At 45.8% G+C, this 22,842-nt stretch overlaps 2 non-coding genes across 2 annotated transcripts; one reads left to right on the forward strand and one right to left on the reverse strand.

Annotated features, from left to right (window-relative positions):
* Positions 1-314: 314 nt before the first annotated feature.
* Positions 315-389, reverse strand: Trnat-ugu (transfer RNA threonine (anticodon UGU)). The gene has a single exon. It is a non-coding gene; the product is annotated as a tRNA-Thr (tRNA).
* A 3,634-nt stretch (positions 390-4,023) lies between these two features.
* On the forward strand, positions 4,024-4,098 carry Trnat-ugu (transfer RNA threonine (anticodon UGU)). The gene has a single exon. It is a non-coding gene; the product is annotated as a tRNA-Thr (tRNA).
* Positions 4,099-22,842: the final 18,744 nt, after the last annotated feature.

Genomic DNA, 22,842 nt, shown 5'->3' on the forward strand with positions numbered 1-22,842 from the left:
GGAACCCCCTGTAATGCAATTGGGCTATTTGAAATTTCCCAACATTTCATACTTAGGGCAACCATATGTCAGAGGGGGTGGGAGGAGGGGGAAATCTTGCAGCATTGCACTTTGCGCTCGAACTCTCTCTGTGTAGCCGTTGATATCTTCAAGTAACTGTGACAATGTATATGTTGAGAACTGGATATACTTGAAGCTGCGTATATTCCCCTCGATAAAATAGAAACCAATGACAGAGTGAAATGATAATTAAATGGACACCCTAGCTGCAAACAGACGTTGATGTACTTCACTGGGGACATGTTGAAAATGTGTGCCCCGACCGGGACTCGAACCCGGGATCTCCTGCTTACAAGGCAGACGCTCTATCCATCTAAGCCACCGCGGGCACAGAGGATAGTGCGTCTGCAGGGACTTATCCCTTGCACGCTCCCAGTGAGATCCACATTCCCAACATGTCCACTAGAGGTCTGCATTATCTCCGATTTTTACCGGCGAGTCCCGCTCGCCCCTTTGGCTCTCGGGAGTATGCGGCCGAGCGTCCTCTTCCGCCGGCTGTGGGCAGCCGATCGCCAGCGCTCGGCCGAGTGCGCCAAACGCTCGGTCGGTCGCCAGTAACCGGTGCACTCAGTGCCAGCGAGCGGCGCTTCGTCACACTCCTTGAGATCAGAGGCCACCGCTTCACATTAACCATTCACTTATTTCTTTTACAAATGTCTTTCGTTGTTTACTAGCAGTTCTATGACCTAAATAATACACTTGTATATGTTACTTTTGATGTTTGTTAATATGTTGCAGACTACTGGATTTCGCCTTTGAGGTTATCATGTATTCCAGTAATTGTAACTTTAAAAACTGTAATGTCTGTATTTAGTATTTTGTTTCGTTCGGTAGACAAACGGGAACACAGTAGTCTAATCATGGACTATGTGTAGCCTATCTCCAAACTGGGCCACGTATACGTTGTACTAATATTGAATGCAGGATCGGGAAGGAATGACGGAGTTAAAAGTAATACTCACGAAATTTTGTTGCGCAAACGTTAATTTCAGAACAAATTATGACCTGTAAATATCTTTACAAGTGAATCATGACTATAAAATTCGTTTTTCGTCATTGGTGCTCCCTGATACACAGGCGTCATTTGTGTTCCTGGAGCTATTACTACAGCTGGCGGTTTGAACTTCTTCCTGTGAAGTCAATGGAAGTGGAATCATACATTTATAGAGTTTCAGGAATGTTTCCTTCCTTTTGATTACGTGGTATGTTGTGAATACTTACGCAATTGTGATGGATCAATAAGAGATCATCCACCTTGTCTGATTCCAGGCACGATCTTTTGCTGGATAGCAGGTGACCGGCCTGGATAAAATTTCTCTCACTGGCAGCACTAGTGGCAGGAAAACAGAGAACTCTTCTGGATACTACCGACAGCCTTGGAACTATACCCGCGTGCGTCTTCCACCACTGCAAAATTTGTCCTTCGGCACAGCTACAGTCAGATTTGGAGAGCGAAAGGTACCTGTCGAGTTCATTGGTAGTAACTGTGTGTCCATCTTCGTCGTCTTCATCCGAACTCCAGTCCATCCTAGACTTTTTCATGGGAAGAACTTGGTCACTGTTTGCTTGAATGGACTCTAAACACGAATGAAAACATCCGTAAGATATTCCTGTCACCTTCAAATATGTATACACCGTAGTTAGAATTACTGGTTACTAAACGACTATATTTACGGTGAAATTTTATATACATCGCACAAATTACATCAAAACGCATTGTAGAATGTTTAAGCTGCGAAACCTTTCCCAAATATCACATTGTAGACGTAATAAAAGTTGATCTAACGAAAGATGGCAGATTAGACAAACAAACATTCGTTTACTAATTCGTTTCAGTGAATGAACCTTACCAGTTACGGGCTGTTCCGAGTACAACCGTCGAACTTCAGCATACGCGCTTGCTTTTCGTCAGCTGTGAGTTTCTTCAAATGACGCCGTGATGGCCACAGAACCGTGACAACGTAATGGATAGCCTCACTTTTGCACTTCTCTGTGATGAAGTATGCTGCACTCCTTTTTATTTTCGCCATGAGCTGAAAAGGAAACCCAATATACATAACTGCACTCTTATAATTCAACAGTTGTATAAAGGATCGTAACCTGTAGAAAGTGTTCTTACCTCGTTGTCCCTGTCTATTGGTTCACAATGATGTAACAGACTCCTGTACCACGGCAGCACACGTTCCAGCGTTGTTATCTTTGCAGTTTCCAAATCCAAAATCTCTTCTTTAAAGGGGGTTAGAAAAGCGACAACGTCTCGTACGCACCCTTCTTGGAAGGTTTCTAAGAGTTTCGATTGCGCCCGGGATTATAGTAGATCTCGAATATCGTCGATTTGACTTATGACGGAATTGAGCATTAACAGTATACTGTTCCACCGAGCTACAGCTTCTTGCTTCACACAGTGCCGCAGACGCCCCGAGTGACCCGATCTCTTCAAATAGCCTACTATAGCTCTTGCTGATAGTAGACACGACAGGATTTCAGGGGCTTCGTCTTTTAAAAACGTCTCTTGAAATGTGTGACGAAGCGCAGTCATCAAGCAGTGACCAAAGCAAGGCAAACGGTCGTAAGATTCAAGTGCCTTCTTCATATTAGCTCCTTGGTCGGTGACAAAGTAACATTTCGTAAGATCATTCTTGTTAATTCCTAACTCAAGCATCCGCTCTTCGATTTCGTGCCGTATGTTCTCTCCTGTCTTAGGTACGTCCGAAAACTCGGTTGTTATCAAAACAAGCGTTTCTAGCTGCCACTCATCATTCACATAATGCGACGTCACAGTCAAAAAATTTCTCCTCTTGTAGTTATATCAGACCACAGATCAGCGTCTAAATTGCACATTTTGTTCTTTAAGGCACATATTAGCTTGGGCATCATTGTCACCCGTATTTTGTCTGCCTTTTCTTTAATATGCCGCTATAAAGTGGTAAGGTGCGGAAGAACATCTTCTATACTGACTTTGCCGTAAGTGGCGCCAACATTGATGAGCTCCTGCGAAGAATTCTTGAAGCCAATCTTACTACAAGTATTTAACGGTAACAAATCTATTCCACTCATATCGACCAACCTATCAACAACAACTTTCTTTATGCTACTTGGTACTGCAAGTGGCCGGTGGACTTCTGCTCCGCATTTACTTTTGCAGTGCCGAATCATACCTGTTGTGCTTGACAGGAACGAAAGTATGGTATCACATGTGGTACGTTGCACGAAACCAGCAGAAGCCGGCGTGACAGGATCCACTACAAGTGCAAACGATTTCCAAGCGTCACTTTTCGCCTCCTCTTCCAACATGTCTTTCTTCTTCAGGACTAATGAGCAGCTCCTAATTCTCTCCATAATACTTCTCTTCGTTTCATGAATGGAACGTTTACGACCTATGCTTGGTTTATCCATAACGCTGTCTGCGCTGCTCAAAGCCAGGTCGTCAACTGCGTTTACACACGGTTTCTAATGCGATTCGGCACTGTAGAGCGAGCGGCGGTTGTACTGTCACCGGCCGAGATTGTTAGTACGCTCGAGCGCCCGGCAGTGCTCGACAGTCCAACCGATAACCGAGAGGTGGAGGACAACCGGCCGCAGGGTGCATTTGACGGCCACTGCCGTATCGCAGCGTGGGCCTTTCCCAGCCGTCGAGCAGCGGCACGAAATGGGAAACGCTCGAGCGGTTGTTTTCATCGAAATGCAGAGCTCTAATGTCCACACCACTGTTCTTTCGGGAACACATTCTACCGTCATATATAGTTAAAATACAGCTTCCCGGCCATTGACCTTCTTGTGCGAACGCACACGCTATGCCCGAACTCGTACGGGACTTGGTAGATTAATCTGCCACGAGTAATGAGTATGATGGGCAAACATCTATTAGACGCACTACGAATGTAGTGGTGTGGACATGTTGGGAATGTGGATCTCACTGGGAGCGTGCAAGAGATAAGTCCCTGCAGACGCACTATCCTCTGTGCCCGCGGTGGCTTAGCTGGATAGAGCGTCTGCCTTGTAAGCAGGGGATCCCGGGTTCGAGTCCCGGTCGGGGCACACATTTTCAACATGTCCCCAGTGAAGTACATCAACGCCTGTTTGCAGCTAGGGTGTCCATTTAATTATCATTTCATTTCTAGCAAAGCTGCATGGTCATCCACGGTAACTGTTCTTTCGGGACAGATACTGCCGTCATATATACAATGACAGAGTCTTCTAAACCCTGCACATACCATTAACAGAGCAGGGACACCGTTAATCCACTTCTCTCAGCGAGCTTGGATGTGAAATTGGCCAGTAATGCATATTGCGAAGTTTGATTTACTCATGGTTTGTAAGCAATGCTTCATCCAAAACAAAGTCTTGCACAGAACTGCCGCACCACTTTGCTGTTTCCGTAGCAACCATGCAGAAGAATGTAACTGAGTTTGAAGGTCATTGCCATGAACCTGCCCTTTTCTCACATGATACCCTACAGACCATGGATGGAGGACAATAGGCAGATTCAACGTTCCTACATTTTCGGAAAGCTTAGACGTTGCCCCATTGCACACTGTTGACGAAGGACGATCATACGGTTTAGCTTTCCAGGTATATGTGTGTCTATGGTTCAAATGGCTCTGAGCACTATGGGACTTAACATCTTAGGTCATCAGTCCCCTAGAACTTAGAACTACTTAAACCTAACTAACCTAAGGACGTCACACAATCCATGCCCGAGCCAGGATTCGAACCTGCGACCGTAGCAGTCGCGCGGTTCCGGACTGCAGCGCCTAGAACCGCACGGACACCGCGGCCGGCTATATGTGTGTCTCGAAGACATTTTAAGTAATGGAACTCAGTGCGTTATCCTGAACGGTGAGTGTTCCTCAGAGACAAGGTATCGGCAGGAGGGTCTATGTACATAAATGATCTGACGGACAGAGTGAGCATCAATGTACGGCTGTTTGCTGATGACATTGTGGAGTACAGGAAGGGGTCGTTGTTGAGTGACTGTAAAGAGTATACAAGATGACTTGGACAGAATTTATAGTTGGTGTGGTGAATGGTAGCTTGCTCCAAATGCGGAAAAATGAAAGTTAATGCGGACGAGTACGTAAAACAATCCTGTAACGTTCGACTGCAGAAGTAATAGGGTGCTGCTTGACAGAGGCACGTCGATCAAATATCTAGACGCAATGTTGCAGAGCGATTTGAAGTGGACTTAGAACGTCAGGTTGGTAGTGGGGAAGGCGACTGGTCGACTTCGTTTTACTGGGAGAATTTTGAGATTGGATTGTTTGGGGGAAGAGACCAAACAGCGAGGTCATCGGTCTCATCGGATTAGGGAAGGACGGGGAAGGAAATCGGCCGTGCCCCTTCAAAGGAACCATCCAGGCATTTGCCTTTGCCTGGAGTGATTTAGCGAAATCACGGAAAACCCAAATCAGGATGGCCAGACGCGGGATTGAACCGTCGTCCTCCCGAATGCGAGTCCAGTGTGCTAACCACTGCGCCACCTCGCTCGGTGAGAATTTTGGGGAAGTGTAGCTCATCCATAAAGGAGACCGGCTATAGGACGCCAGTGTGACAAATTCTTCAGTATGGCTCGAGTGTTTGGGATCCCCTCCAGCTTGGATTAAAGGAAGACATCGAAGCAATTCAGAGGAGCGCTGTTAGATTTTTTAGCGGTAGGTTTAATCGGCAAGCAAGTATTAACGAGATATTTCGTGGACTCAAATGGAAATTCCTGGAGCGCAGACGACACACTTTTCGCAATGCAATATTGTGGAAATTTAGAGAAACGGCATATGCGGCCGGCTGCAGAACGATTCTTTAGCCGCCAACGTACATTTCGTGGAACAGTCACAAGGGTGAGAGAAATTATCACTCGTACGGAAGCTTTTAGAAAGTCATTTTTCCCTCGCTCTGTCTGCGAGTAGAACAAGAAAGTAATGAGTAGCAGTGATACGTGGCAGTCTCCGCTGTGCACCGTACGGTGTCTTGAGGGGTGCGTGTGTAGGTGTAGAAGAGAAGTGTAGAAAGGATGAAATGCGCTGGAATTTAGTATTTGCGGAATACTTCTCTACCTGATCCCACCCGTACATTCATGCTGCCATGTACAAAAGTGAGGATTTGTGTTACCGCTGCTAAAATATTACTTGCATTTCTCATTAGTTGCTGTTTTTTCTTTTTCGGGGTATTGCAACCTTCACATTTTCAGTTTCTAAATTTATTTATAATGTTTGAAAGTACAAATCGTGAGAGCTTGGTACAGCAAGGAGACCTTTTAGGAAACAATCGTATCGGTGCTCTAAAAGCTTGGCAACATGCGCATTAAACTAAAATCGTATCCACTTTTTCGACTGCCGTACCCGTTGTGAAACTTCACGAGCAAGTTGTATGATCGCTACAACAGCAGAGCACAGTCTGATAGGCTTCAAGTGCACTGGTAAACACGAATTAGGAATCCGTTTACACAGGTGTAATATGGTATAGGTTTGTGCGACCTCTCCTTCTGACAACAGGTCTGTGGTTTACGGTGCTGTTATGTTGTCACTGTTTGATTAAGTTGCACACACGCTAGGTCGCTGAAGTCCTCTTCGAAGGCTATTTCCGATGACACAGAAATAAAGTATATATAAGAAAAAATCCGTGTCACAGTTCGGCAACCAAAAACGTGAAAATTAAGTTCCGTAGGTCAGAAAATTTGCCACATTATCCGCTATAAGCGAAAATCGCACTTCGATATATTTAATCGCTCTGAATACCTATATTCATGATTTAAATACCGCGACACTGCACCACTTATATCTCTTTTCATCCTTAGCACGACGAGTTTCGATAATTTGTCCACATCATCCAGCAAATATTTAGATTTGCATTATCTGATGTTTGCGTATGTGTCGTTCTGTCATCACACTGCAGACCACTTTTGGTGGTTTTAACGTACTCTGCTGGCCTTTTTATGCATAAATCCACACACACAAACCATCACTAACACATGATGTATTTCATGTGTCCCCTCTTTACAGCTCCAGCTTATAACATATTTGCAACAGATTATGTGCCTCCCATCGAATACAAAGACGTAATTTTGACTTCATCGCTGATCATTGTTCAGAAGCAACCACTGTGATTAGTGGAGTCCATGCCACGTCGTGTTGCGGCACTTCTGCGTGCTCATGTGGGCCCTACACGATATTAGGCAGGTGTACCAGATTCAGGTAGTTCTTTCTATATACTTCAATAAATCATGTCTTCAGTTTAGCTACCCACCGTGACTTTACATACTGATACCTTCATTCCTCTATCAAACACTAAATTTGAGCTTCTTTTGACGCACTGAGGAATAACTTGCTTGTCTCCATACAGAAGAGACGAAACAACCCATTTTTTGGCTCGTTTTTAAGCATATTCGTAGCTGAAATGCACTTTTATTACAAAGGAACTGCAAGTTACCGTCAGAGGCTGAGAGCACTCTTGTGGGATCCAGCGGACTCAATGGAGAACACCCACAGAGCTGCGGCTCCAGTGGCTCGATACCAAGAGCGCCCTCTGCCGCCGCAGTATACACTGAAGAGCCACAGAATCTGGTACACCTGCCTAATATCGTGTAGGGCCTCCGCGAGAAAGCAGGAGTGCCGCAACACGACGTGGCATGGACTCGACTAATATCTCAGGTAGTGCTACAGAGAACTGACACCACGAATCCTGCAGGGCTGTCCATATATCCGTAAGAGTACGAGGGGGTGGAGATCCCTTCTGAACAGCACGTTGCAAGGCAACCCTATCTATGCATATCTATGCTCAATAATGTTCATGTCTGGAGAGTCTGGTGGCCAGTGGAAGGGCTTAAACTCAGAAGAACCATTCTGTAGCAATTCTGGACATATGGGGCTTCGCATTGTGCTGCTGAAATTGGCCAAGTACGTCGGAATGCACAATGGACATGAATAGATACAGGTGATCAGACAGGATGCTTACGTAAGTGTCACCTGTCACAGTCGTATCTAGACATATCAGGGGCTCCACATCACTCCAACTCCATACGCCTCACGCCATTACAGAGCCTTCACCAGCTTGAACAGGCCCCTGCTGACATGCAGGGACCATGGATTCGTGAGATTGTCTCTACGCCCGTACACGTCCATCCACTCGATACAATTTGAAACGAGACTCGTCCGACCAGGCAACATGTTTCCAGTCATCAACAGTCCAATGAAATCCAGGTGAATTGTAAAGCTTTGTGTCGTGCAGTCATCAGGGGTACACGAGCGGGCCTTCGGCTCCGAAAGTCCATATCGATAATGTTTTGTTGAACGGTTCGCACGTTGACACTTGTTGATGTCCCAGCACTGAAATCCGCAGCAATTTGCGGAAGGGTTGCACTTATGTCACGTTGAACGATTTTCTTCAGTCGTCGTTGATCCCGTTCTTGCAGCATCTTTTTCCGGTCGCAGCGATGTTGGAGATTGGATTTTTTCACGGGATTCATGATATTCACAGTACAATTATCGCACGGTAAAATCCCCACTTCATCGCTACCTCGGAGATGCTGTGTCCCATCGCTCGTGCGCCTACTATAACACGACTTTCAGACTCACTTAAATCTTGATAACCTGCCAGTGTAACAGCAGCAACAGATCTAACAATTGCGCCAGACTCTCGTTGTCTTATATAGGCGTCGCCGACCGCAGCGCCGTATTCTGCCTGTTTACATATATCTGTATTGGAATACGCATGTCTCTACAAGTTTCTTTGGCGCTTCAGTGTAGGACGGCAGCCACTCATCCCACCTACACTTGAAGCCTCTTCGCTACGACGTCACTGTTCGTACTTAGCTCAGAAAACCTCTTCCTTGTTGATTTCGTGATGAGCTGGATTCTTTATTTCTTGCTGCGATATTTGTAATGAGTCTTCTTCCGCTTGGAGTAACACAAGTTAAGCAAATCTTCTGTTTAGTGCGTTAACTTCTCCGCTAATCATTTCTGCTCCAGTCCAGCTTTGCTACGATGATAGCTGCCACCTTTCTGTAGCCCACTTCTTCTTACCACTGTGTACGAAGTCGCACACAACATATTCGAACCCATGACCTTTCGGTGTCTAGGCACGCACTTTGCTGGTTTTTTGTATTCTTTGCATGTATCCGTTTCTTCGTCGCGTGATATCGCAGGACATTTCCCAAATATCATCGATGAGGATTTCACTCAGTTTTATTTATTTAACTGGCTAGATCAGTTCGAATGTTGAAGGAAGATAAGTTCATACCAGCTCCACTACGATCATGGCTTATAAAGCAAGCCACCTCTACTGTTTATACTATTCAACGTAGAAAGTAAATACTGCATGATCTAACATTTTCAGTCTACCAGTACGTTCTTTTTAACACAGTGGTCCGTTTCCAAGATAAAATCAATGCCAAAATAACCGAACATTTTGTACATTCATCTTATAAGAGCGAGCTAAACATTTCTATTCCGTTATTTAAAACTTCTGGGCTAATAGGCCATGGTCGGAGAGGAAACATTAGGAGAGTTTTATACTTCGACCATGGCCTGTTACCCAGGTAGTTTTAAGTGGTGTCAGTACCAGTCGTGAAAGCTTACATTTTACGGTCTGGTCTACTCCAGCTAGTTGTTCGCCCTTGCAGTTCTCACTTGCCAAAGTCTTAGCCGGCCGAAGTGGCCGCGCGGTTCTGGCGCTGCAGTCTGGAACCGCGAGACCGCTACGGTCGCAGGTTCGAATCCTGCCTCGGGCATGGATGTGTGTGATGTCCTTAGGTTAGTTAGGTTTAACTAGTTCTAAGTTCTAGGGGACTAATGACCTCAGCAGTTGAGTCCCATAGTGCTCAGAGCCATTTGAACCATTTGAACCAAAGTCTTACGCAAGCGCTTTGAAAGCATCTGCTCTTCAAAACTGAGTAGCGTCTGAAAGCCTAGTTTCTCACTGTCTCCTACGGAACGAAGCAACTCTCTTCTCAGTTGCTAGTCGCTAGGGTTAAATATGGTAGATTTCTGCGTTGCTACTGTTCTTTCACTACCTTGCTGTGAAATTTGCTCTTCTTGTTTTTTAACTTCTGAAACTGGAAGTGTATGAAAACACGAACAAAGAGGGGAACTAGAAGCAGTACCGTTGCATGTAAAGGATGTATTAAAAATTGATCCGATTTTACAAGTCGGTATGTTCTACAAATGACGATGAAAACTTGGAGTAAATTTTACTCTACTCTTGGAACCACAAAGATTTTATTTTCAAAAGAACTATCCGATTTTACGAGGTCATATCTTTTATATGCATCCAGATATAGTTTTGGGGCACTTCTCACTATACTTTTAGGGAATTTTTCACAACCCCCTACAAAGAAAGAATTAAATACTGTGAGACACCTATTGAGGGAATTGTGCTACGCGAGATCCGCTCACAGGTTACGCTACAGGAGATGCAGTACCGTAATCTCGACGAAAATCACGGCTCGTAGTTGTAAATGAACTGCACCTGTTGAAACGGAGAACACAGAACGCCTATCGGTGCTGTATTATTGTCATCTTGACTCGAGGCGCGAAGATGCGAAAGGGATGGGCTGCCTGGTTTCTGTACGAGTTCCGAATAACCTTACGGTCCCTGTATTTTGTACCTGCTACCTTCAACTTTATCAAAAGCTTTGTCTAAATCTACGAAAGCTATAAACTTAGTTTAAAGAAGGATAAAGCTATCTTCTAAGATATGTCGCAGGATCATAGCTAAGCAACAAATTAAATAAAGAGAGTGAATGAAAGAGACGCCTCAGACTGTTGGGTAACTCTTATTACGCTGCGAATAAGTAGAAACCAGTTTGCATAGTACAGGTATAATAAGATGTATCCTAAGTAACGCAGACACGCCTAAATATTTGAAATAATTCACGATAGTGATGCGAGATTCTCGGCTAATGATACTACAAGAGGGGTAAGTGCTGTGCTGTATAATCAGTCCTTCAGCCGCTTACAGATGTTACAAGAGGCTTCTGTGTATCGAAAATAGAAAACAATAATCCGTTGTTATTCCATGATCATGATGTTGATAAGATTTCATGTAAAATATTAAAAGCGTATTATTCTGATACAGCTGTTTTACTTAGTCTATACATTTATTGCATCACTTGCATGAGGTATCTTTCCATATGGACAAAAGTATACCATTGTTAGATCCCTCTTCAAGAAAAGTAGGAGAAATATTAATAACCCTCATCTTGTTACACTATTGACATTTTCTCAATAATTTTGGGAAAGGTGATGTTTTTAAGAAGGATAATTATAAAACTAAGGCAGTCATAGCTAAAGTAGTTATACTTAATTGATTGACCAATTCACATTTTAGTAGTTTCAACACCCATATGTAAACATCTGTTATACTGTATGAACTGGTTATTCATTTGTTATGTATATTTAAGAATGGTTGAGAATCTCTGAAAATTAAGATTCTGCGTCAGTCACAGTTTAAATTCCAGAAGAACCTCTCCACTGAACATGCAGTTTACCATTTCAGTGACCACGTATTGAAGAAAATATCTGAATGAGAAGGCTTCTCTTACCGGGATTTTTCATATGATGTTTAAGGCATTCGACTATGCAAATCACAAAATTCTTTTGATGAAACTTAAAGTTTACTGCTTTAGAGGTATAATTTGTAAGTTGTCCTCTTTATGTTTAATTGTTAGAAAGCAAAAAGTTATGTTAGCTAGCTCTCATTATGAATAATTTTCTGACTGGGAACAAATTACTTCTTGTATTTCAGAGCATGCAGTTCTGGGACCATGAAACATATATAAATATATAAAATAATGACTTCAAACACTATACCAACAAAGTAGTTATAGGAGCCCTTTGCTGATGATACAAGCATCATAACGAAGCCAAACAGAGCTAAAACAATAGAAAGAGCAAGAACCGTAATATCCTTACGTATTATTGACTGGTTTGCGATAAGTGTAAAATCTCTTACGAAAGATACACTGCTTATTCCAATCTGTACAATCCAAGATACGCGGTGACAATTATTGAACTATGTGGAAGAACGTAAATTCGTTACTGAACTACGGCGTGCACGCACTTTATTCAACATTTAAAAGTCACTACAGATATTCGGATTTAGGTTATGACATGTTCGATATGCCTGCCACCATTGGCGATGACGTGGCGCAGACGAATAGCGGAATTCTGCATGACCCGCTGAAGTGTCTGAACATCGATGCTGTCGATGACCTCCTGAATGGCTGTTTTCAGCTCAGCGACGGTTTTAGGGTTATTGCTGTACACCTTGTCTTTAATAAAGCCCCACAAAGAGGAGTCGCGTGTGTTCGGATCCGGAGAGTATGGCGGGCAATCGAGGCCCATGCCAGTGGCCTCTGCGTACCCCAGAGCCAGGAAGCGGTCCCCAGAGTGCTCCACCAGGACATAAAATACTCTCCTGTTTCAATGGAGTCGAGCTCCGTCTTGCATGAACCACATCTTGTCGAAATCAGGGACACTTTGGGTAATGGGGATGAAATCCCAAAACGTTCACGTACTGTTCGGTAGTCATCGCCCCATCAAAGAATATCGCATCGATTATTTCGTGACTGGAGACTGCACACCACACAGTCGCCCGTTGAGGATGAGGAGAGTTCTCGAACGCGAAATGTGGATTCTCAGTCCCACAAGTGCGCCAATTTTGCTTATTGTCGAACCCATCCAAATGAAAGTGGGCTTCTTCGCTAAAACAAACAATACATCGCATACTAATTCTCATCACGCCCCGCGGCCAACCATGCAGTTTGAAAGTCCTAACGCAAACCGTTCACAAGATATGACTATTTTATTTCATATAGTTCAATAATGTCACCTTGTATGTCAGCATAAAAAACAATACAACACGGGGAGAAAACAACTATGTAAAACGGATTGTTCAAAATTCTTGTACATGCTTACTCATCAGAACTTAAATTAAAATTGATAAGTCAGAGACATTCTCAAACGCTTCAGTTCGGCAGTGTTTTCTCTGCGAGTACTTGCTGGTTTTGATGACAATTAGTTTACTTTGCTTACATTCTTTCCTTAATGTCGTATGGAATAATTTCATAATACAATTCTACAGAGAGACATAAAGTATTCATTGCACAGAAACGTGCTGTGAGAATATCATTAAAGATCAATCTTCGAACTTGATGTAGAAGTGTTTAAAAAAATTAAGCATACTACAAAACAGCCTCGAGGTACGTTTTCTGTCTTGTGAAGTTTATTGTGAAGATTCAGACATAATTATAAAATAACAGTAGCATTCACAAATATAGCACTACGAACAGAAACATCCTTCACTAAGAACAATTTAATCTTATTCTTCTACAGAAAGGACCGAAGTAAGAGGTCATAAAAAGTATTTGACGACCTCGATTGTTAATTAATGGTGCTGTCAAATAATGGAAGCTACAAAAAACTGAAAATTATTTCTACTTGATAACCCCTTCTAGTCTATAGATGAATTTCTGAGCAGATAGTGTGTATGTCTCTGTGTTACATCTATCAGATTCTGTTATAGATTAAGATCTTTAAAAAATACGGTTATGCAAATGACCAGACTGTAGCATTATGTTCATACAGGAAATACGTTTTTATGGCAGTCATAGTAGTCATTCCTGACAAAACAGAGAACACTGAAATAAATGGAAAACTTAATAATAAATTCCGTCCGCTGTATTTATAGCGTATTAGTATACCAATTTACGTTTCTAAATAATAGCTTTCTGTGGCCATGGAAGGACTTTCATTACAATATCAGCTGGCTAGTAACGTGTGTCTGTGAATTTTGCCGATTTCTTTTGTATATTACATCCCAGTGCATCTCCCTGCGTTCAACGGACACCGTTTTCAACGATGAAACACACTGAAAACAGTGTATTTTGAACCTGTGAGACATGCTTCAGGATGTCACCAGTTACTAGCCCATACCATTTCTGTAAAGAATCGAACTTCCATGTTTAAAACAGCTCCGTTTATAGTAAAGCTAATTTTTCACGCATCTCAATATTTATGATGTCATAACTCCCGAACTATGTGTCGTACAATGCTATAATTTTGCAGGTACATTCAGTGGTATAAGATGATACTGTTGTCAAAATGTGTTGCGTGTAGAGTTAGCAATAAAGAAGTAATAAATTAAAACGTCGTGCCTGATGCTTAAGTTTTACGGCACGAACTGCGAAAATGCTATAAGCGATAAACATTTTTTCCTTTCATTATTTTGTGTGTTTGTATGTGGGGGAGGGCGGGCGGATGTAAGCGAGAAAAAGCCTCGAAATTGTTTGAAATTAAGTGTAATATTCGTTGGGCATAGCTGTGGTCTTATTCTCAAATACTTGATGAATATAGTCTGGGTAATTTGTGCACCATGAATTACACTGGCTCAAGACGTGTGTACAGTTTTTAAGTTTAACATGCACGGCGTCCATAAACATCATTGTATACAGTAAATGAAACATGCCTTATACCTCATTAAGTTTTGAACCTTACATAAACATTTAAAACAGGTAATACAGTTCAACATTTAAATCATTTAAACATGTGCATCACTCATTAACCTTCGGACTGTCACGAATGAGTTATCGTGCGGCTTTCCTGATCCCCAGACCCTGACATTATGGCGGTTAACTGAGTCACAAATATGAAATGCAGCCTCATCGGAAAAAGACACACGCTTCAAGGAATCATTCTCCTCGTCCAAACGGTACAGCGTGCTTACTGCAAAATTTTCATGTTATGGGTTAGCATCTGGTTGCAACGCCTGAACTATTTGGACCATTACTCCCATACTCTTTGGCACTTGAAGCTCCCGCGCAGCTTGTCTATCAATTTCTGTGGCGACCTCGCGAATGCGATTTGAAGTGTCTACACAGGGTATCAGACGGATGCCATATTCCTTGACTTCCGGAAAGCGTTTGACTCGGTGCCCCACTGCAGACTCCTAACTAAGGTACGAGCTTATGGGGTTGGTTCTCAAGTATGTGAGTGGCTCGAAGACAACCCAGCACCTTGTCCTCGACGGTGAGTGTTCATCGGAGGTGAGGGTATCATCTGGAGTGCTCCAGGAAAAGTGTGGTAAGTCCGCTGTTGTTTTCTATCTACATAAATGATCTTTTGGATAGGGAGGATAGCAATGTGCGGCTGTTTGTTGATGATGCTGTGGTGTACGGGAAGCTGTCGTCGTTGTGTGACTGGATTTGTGATTGGTGTAAAGAATGACAGCTAACTCTAAATATAGATAAATGTAAATTACTGCAGATGAATAGGAAAAAGAATCCCGTAATGTTTGAATACTCCATTAGTAGTGTAGCGCTTGACACGGTCACGTCGATTAAATATTTGGGCGTAACATTGCAGAGCGATATGAAGTGGGACAAGCATATACTGGCAGTTGTGGGGAAGGCGGATAGTCGTCTTCGGTTCATTGGTAGAATTTTGGGAAGATGTGGTTCATCTGTAAAGGAAACCGCTTATAAAACACTAATACGACCTCTTCTTGAGTACTGCTCGAGCGTTTGGGGTCCCTATCAGGTCGGATTGAGGGTGGACATAGACGCAATTCAGAGGCGGGCTGCTAGATTTGTTACTGGTAGGTTTGATCATCACGCGAGTGTTACGGAAATGCTTCAGGAACTCGGGTGGGAGTCTCTAGAGGAAAGGAGGCGTTATTTCGTGAATCGCTACTGAGGAAATTTAGAGAACCAGCATTTGAGGCTCACTGCAGTACAATTTTACTGCCGCCAACTTACATTTCGCGGAAAGACCACAAAGATAAGATAAAGAGAGATTAGGGCTCGTAGAGAGGCATATAGGCAGTCATTTTTCTCTCGTTCTGTTTGGGAGTGGAACAGGGAGAGAAGATGCTAGTTGTGGTACGAGGTACCCTCCGCCACGCACCGTATGGTGGACTGCGTAGTATGTATGTAGATGTAGATGTATGTAGATGTAGACAGTCTCCTCCAAAACAGATGGTCTGCCGCTACTCCTCCTTTTCTGAACAGACCTCATTGCTAAAAAACTTCCCATCCATGTTCTGCTTAACTTGACCTCAGGTGCTTTATTTCCATTATGAGACAAAGTTATCGCTGCACAATAATTGTTGCTTTCGTTTCTAGTATGGCTTGCTCCTGGGTGGCGGGGGGGGGGGGAGGAGGGGGTTGAGATCTGACACCAAGTTCAACCACATCCCACATGTGTTCGATCGGATTCATATCTGGCGAACTCGAGTGCCAGCACATCAATTGCTACTGTGTTCCTCAAGCCACTCCATCACACTCCTGGCCTTGTGACATGGCGCATTGTTTTGCTGAAAATGCCACCACGATCGGGAAACATGTTCGTCATTTAGGGTATACGTGGTCTGCAACCAGTGTACGATACTCACTGGCCTTCTGGTGCCTTGTGCGAGCTGCACTGGACCCATGCATGCCTACGTGAATGTTCCCCAAAACATAATGGACCCGCCGCCAGACTGTCTTGTAACCTCCCCCTCACTTATCGACCTTAATGACAGTAAAAATTAAAACGCGTGCACCTATTGGAAATTTGGGAAAAGCAATCGTCACCGAAGTTAATTTGTCGGTAAAGAGGGAGGAAAGGGTTATATCTAAATCAAAGGAAAAATGCAAATGAAATTGATGGAAATTAATTTTAAAAAGGGGTAAAGTTAATAAAGAAAGTAACTGTGCGGTCGTTACTTTAACTACACTCCTGGAAATGGAAAAAAGAACACATTGACACCGGTGTGTCAGACCCACCATACTTGCTCCGGACACTGCGAGAGGGCTGTACAAGCAATGATCACACGCACGGCACAGCGGACACACCAAGAACCGCGGTGTTGGCCGTCGAATGGCGCTAGCTGCGCAGCATTTGTGCACCGCCGCCGTCAGTGTCAGCCAGTTTGCCGTGGCATACGGAGCTCCATCGCAGTCTTTAACACTGGTAGCATGCCGCGACAGCGTGGACGTGAACCGTATGTGCAGTTGACGGACTTTGAGCGAGGGCGTATAGTGGGCATGCGGGAGGCCGCGTGGACGTACCGCCGAATTGCTCAACACGTGGGGCGTGAGGTCTCCACAGTACATCGATGTTGTCGCCAGTGGTCGGCGGAAGGTGCACGTGCCCGTCGACCTGGGACCGGATCGCAGCGACGCACGGATGCACGCCAAGACCGTAGGATCCTACGCAGTGCCGTAGGGGACCGCACCGCCACTTCCCAGCAAATTAGGGACACTGTTGCTCCTGGGGTATCGGCGAGGACCATTCGCAACCGTCTCCATGAAGCTGGGCTACGGTCCCGCACACCGTTAGGCCGTCTTCCGCTCACGCCCCAACATCGTGCAGCCCGCCTCCAGTGGTGTCGCGACAGGCGTGAATGGAGGGACGAATGGAGACGTGTCGTCTTCAGCGATGAGAGTCGCTTCTGCCTTGGTGCCAATGATGGTCGTATGCGTGTTTGGCGCCGTGCAGGTGAGCGCCACAATCAGGACTGCATACGACCGAGGCACACAGGGCCAACACCCGGCATCATGGTGTGGGGAGCGATCTCCTACACTGGCCGTACACCACTGGTGATCGTCGAGGGGACACTGAATAGTGCACGGTACATCCAAACCGTCATCGAACCCATCGTTCTACCATTCCTAGACCGGCAAGGGAACTTGCTGTTCCAACAGGACAATGCACGTCCGCATGTATCCCGTGCCACCCAACGTGCTCTAGAAGGTGTAAGTCAACTACCCTGGCCAGCAAGATCTCCGGATCTGTCCCCCATTGAGCATGTTTGGGACTGGATGAAGCGTCGTCTCACGCGGTCTGCACGTCCAGCACGAACGCTGGTCCAACTGAGGCGCCAGGTGGAAATGGCATGGCAAGCCGTTCCACAGGACTACATCCAGCATCTCTACGATCGTCTCCATGGGAGAATAGCAGCCTGCATTGCTGCAAAAGGTGGATATACACTGTACTAGTGCCGACATTGTGCATGCTCTGTTGCCTGTGTCTATGTGCCTGTCGTTCTGTCAGTGTGATCATGTGATGTATCTGACCCCAGGAATGTGTCAATAAAGTTTCCCCTTCCTGGGACAATGAATTCACGGTGTTCTTATTTCAATTTCCAGGAGTGTATTAACTGGCGTTAATTAGATATTTGAGATTTGAGGAAAACTACAGTCGCCAGTCCTATGGACAACTACTATAATAACTGAAAAAGAAAGGTTATTGCACATATAATTATCTCTAAAAGCGTGGCAACTGACGGTTGACACGTGTTGTGTGAAAACTGAAAGTTTGTCAGAAGTATTAAATTTCGGTACACTCTGACTTAATTTAACAAAAGAATTAATAAAACCGGAAAATTGAAAGTTAATTTAGTGACTGAAATTAGTAGTGAGCTTTGTTTCTGAAGCACTACAAAATTCAGTAAAATAAGGTTAGTCTTGGGCTACCTCAACAATCATTTCAAAAGCTACTTGAATCTACGCAATTTAGAAATAAGAGATTTAACTTTGAACTTGAATTAAATGATTCTGAACAATTAACAATAGTAAAATTTAGTACGTACCAAGCTGAGCTGCAGTCACAGGTAAGCTAAAATATGGTAACAAAACTCGCACTCTTAATTTTTGCTTGTGTAATCTAAATACTGTAGCCAGCTATGAATACCTTAACTGAACTTTGAAATTAAAGCAGTGAAATGGAATGATATTACTTTAATGCTGGCGTATGAATTTCAACGACACTCGGGTTCATTTCAGAAAAGGAAGGGACCCTGCTTGGTAATGCAATTGGGACAATGAGCAACAAAGGTTCATGCTAAGTTGCTGTAATTTTGTGTGGCAAATGGAACAATTTTAAAAGCTGAGGTCTGCCATACACTTCTAAAACCTTACGTGCTTCCAGTCTTCCTTGTCGGTTGATTGAAGGTTTGAAGTAGTGGATCGAGGAGGTGGCGACAATCACTCATTGTCGGCCGTCGCTGTTGCAGAAGCTGGATGTTGGCGCGCCTTCTTCTCGACACGTTCACCAGGCGAAACGGGCGCTTGATGTGCGCCAGCTAATGCTTCCCGTCCGCGACACCGTGTCAGAAACTATCATAGCAAGTCGAGCGCAATTACATGCTGCCAAACCCCGAAAGCGCGGCAACTCGCGGGAGCGTCACACAACACACCTGCTCCACCGCCCTACTCCAGTCAGACTCTCTTCTGCCCGCGCTCCACGCGGCAGAGTTAACACTACCAAAGATGCTAAACACTTTGATTCTCCAGACGACCTATCGATGTAATCGTTCGATAGCATAGTTTTCCCTAGGCAAGACCCAGCGTAAAAATACAAATAGTACACTCCTGGAAATTGAAATAAGAACACCGTGAATTCATTGTCCCAGGAAGGGGAAACTTTATTGACACATTCCTGGGGTCAGATACATCACATGATCACACTGACAGAACCACAGGCACATAGACACAGGCAACAGAGCATGCACAATGTCGGCACTAGTACAGTGTATATCCACCTTTCGCAGCAATGCAGGCTGCTATTCTCCCATGGAGACGATCGTAGAGATGCTGGATGTAGTCCTGTGGAACGGCTTGCCATGCCATTTCCACCTGGCGCCTCAGTTGGACCAGCGTTCGTACTGGACGTGCAGACCGCGTGAGACGACGCTTCATCCAGTCCCAAACATGCTCAATGGGGGACAGATCCGGAGATCTTGCTGGCCAGGGTAGTTGACTTACACCTTCTAGAGCACGTTGGGTGGCACGGGATACATGCGGACGTGCATTGTCCTGTTGGAACAGCAAGTTCCCTTGCCGGTCTAGGAATGGTAGAACGATGGGTTCGATGACGGTTTGGATGTACCGTGCACTATTCAGTGTCCCCTCGACGATCACCAGTGGTGTACGGCCAGTGTAGGAGATCGCTCCCCACACCATGATGCCGGGTGTTGGCCCTGTGTGCCTCGGTCGTATGCAGTCCTGATTGTGGCGCTCACCTGCACGGCGCCAAACACGCATACGACCATCATTGGCACCAAGGCAGAAGCGACTCTCATCGCTGAAGACGACACGTCTCCATTCGTCCCTCCATTCACGCCTGTCGCGACACCACTGGAGGCGGGCTGCACGATGTTGGGGCGTGAGCGGAAGACGGCCTAACGGTGTGCGGGACCGTAGCCCAGCTTCATGGAGACGGTTGCGAATGGTCCTCGCCGATACCCCAGGAGCAACAGTGTCCCTAATTTGCTAGGAAGTGGCGGTGCGGTCCCCTACGGCACTGCGTAGGATCCTACGGTCTTGGCGTGCATCCGTGCGTCGCTGCGGTCCGGTCCCAGGTCGACGGGCACGTGCACCTTCCGCCGACCACTGGCGACAACATCGATGTACTGTGGAGACCTCACGCCCCACGTGTTGAGCAATTCGGCGGTACGTCCACGCGGCCTCCCGCATGCCCACTATACGCCCTCGCTCAAAGTCCGTCAACTGCACATACGGTTCACGTCCACGCTGTCGCGGCATGCTACCAGTGTTAAAGACTGCGATGGAGCTCCGTATGCCACGGCAAACTGGCTGACACTGACGGCGGCGGTGCACAAATGCTGCGCAGCTAGCGCCATTCGACGGCCAACACCGCGGTTCCTGGTGTGTCCGCTGTGCCGTGCGTGTGATCATTGCTTGTACAGCCCTCTCGCAGTGTCCGGAGCAAGTATGGTGGGTCTGACACACCGGTGTCAATGTGTTCTTTTTTCCATTTCCAGGAGTGTATATATACTCCTGGAAATGGAAAAAAGAATACATTGACACCGGTGTGTCAGACCCACCATACTTGCTCCGGACACTGCGAGAGGGCTGTACAAGCAATGATCACACGCACGGCACAGCGGACACACCAGGAACCGCGGTGTTGGCCGTCGAATGGCGCTAGCTGCGCAGCATTTGTGCACCGCCGCCGTCAGTGTCAGCCAGTTTGCCGTGGCATACGGAGCTCCGTCGCAGTCTTTAACACTGGTAGCATGCCGCGACAGCGTGGACGTGAACCGTATGTGCAGTTGACGGACTTTGAGCGAGGGCGTATAGTGGGCATGCGGGAGGCCGGGTGGACGTACCGCCGAATTGCTCAACACGTGGGGCGTGAGGTCTCCACAGTACATCGATGTTGTCGCCAGTGGTCGGCGGAAGGTGCACGTGCCCGTCGACCTGGGACCGGACCGCAGTGACGCACGGATGCACGCCAAGACCGTAGGATCCTACGCAGTGCCGTAGGGGACCGCACCGCCACTTCCTAGCAAATTAGGGACACTGTTGCTCCTGGGGTATCGGCGAGGACCATTCGCAACCGTCTCCATGAAGCTGGGCTACGGTCCCGCACACCGTTAGGCCGTCTTCCGCTCACGCCCCAACATCGTGCAGCCCGCCTCCAGTGGTGTCGCGACAGGCGTGAATGGAGGGACGAATGGAGACGTGTCGTCTTCAGCGATGAGAGTCGCTTCTGCCTTGGTGCCAATGATGGTCGTATGCGTGTTTGGCGCCGTGCAGGTGAGCGCCACAATCAGGACTGCATACGACCGAGGCACACAGGGCCAACACCCGGCATCATGGTGTGGGGAGCGATCTCCTACACTGGCCGTACACCACTGGTGATCGTCGAGGGGACACTGAATAGTGCACGGTACATCCAAACCGTCATCGAACCCATCGTTCTACCATTCCTAGACCGGCAAGGGAACTTGCTGTTCCAACAGGACAATGCACGTCCGCATGTATCCCGTGCCACCCAACGTGCTCTAGAAGGTGTAAGTCAACTACCCTGGCCAGCAAGATCTCCGGATCTGTCCCCCATTGAGCATGTTTGGGACTGGATGAAGCGTCGTCTCACGCGGTCTGCACGTCCAGCACGAACGCTGGTCCAACTGAGGCGCCAGGTGGAAATGGCATGGCAAGCCGTTCCACAGGACTACATCCAGCATCTCTACGATCGTCTCCATGGGAGAATAGCAGCCTGCATTGCTGCGAAAGGTGGGTATACACTGTACTAGTGCCGACATTGTGCATGCTCTGTTGCCTGTGTCTATGCGCCTGTGGTTCTGTCAGTGTGATCATGTGATGTATCTGACCCCAGGAATGTGTCAATAAAGTTTCCCCTTCCTGGGACAATGAATTCACGGTGTTCTTATTTCAATTTCCAGGAGTGTATATATATATATATATATATATATATATATATATAGTAAAATAATTATAATATAATAGTAAAGTATAGTAAAATAATTGCAATATATAAAGACACAGAAATGTCATATCTTCGGGTAACAAAATAAGGAAAAAAATTTACAGTACAATAGATGGAAATAGGAGGATACACATTTCCGGCGTTCCAGTCTCCGTCCCGCAGAGCAGGTGTCAACGAGCTTTTCCCCTGGAAGACGACGTATTTGTGCCCTCCTATCGGCCCGATGAAGAAGGTGTCGGAATTTATCAGACCATGCAACGCCCTGCCACTGCGCCAACATCCAGTGCCGATGGTTACGTGCCCATTTCAGCCGTAGTTGCCGATGTGCTCGTGTAAAATTGGCACGTGCATGTGTCGTCGGCTGCGGAGGCCCATTGTTTGGAGTGCTCGGTGCACTATGTGTATTCTGCCCAGCATTAAAGTCTGATGTCGGTTTCGCCACTGTTCTCCGCCTGTCCTGTTATACCGGTCTGCCCAGCCAACGACGTCCGACAACTGTAATGAGGGGTGACTTCCCAACCCCATGACGTCTAGACATGGTTTCACCTTGCAGTTC

The sequence above is a fragment of the Schistocerca nitens genome, chromosome 2, assembly GCF_023898315.1.
Source record: "Schistocerca nitens isolate TAMUIC-IGC-003100 chromosome 2, iqSchNite1.1, whole genome shotgun sequence".
NCBI lineage: Eukaryota > Metazoa > Arthropoda > Insecta > Orthoptera > Acrididae > Schistocerca > Schistocerca nitens.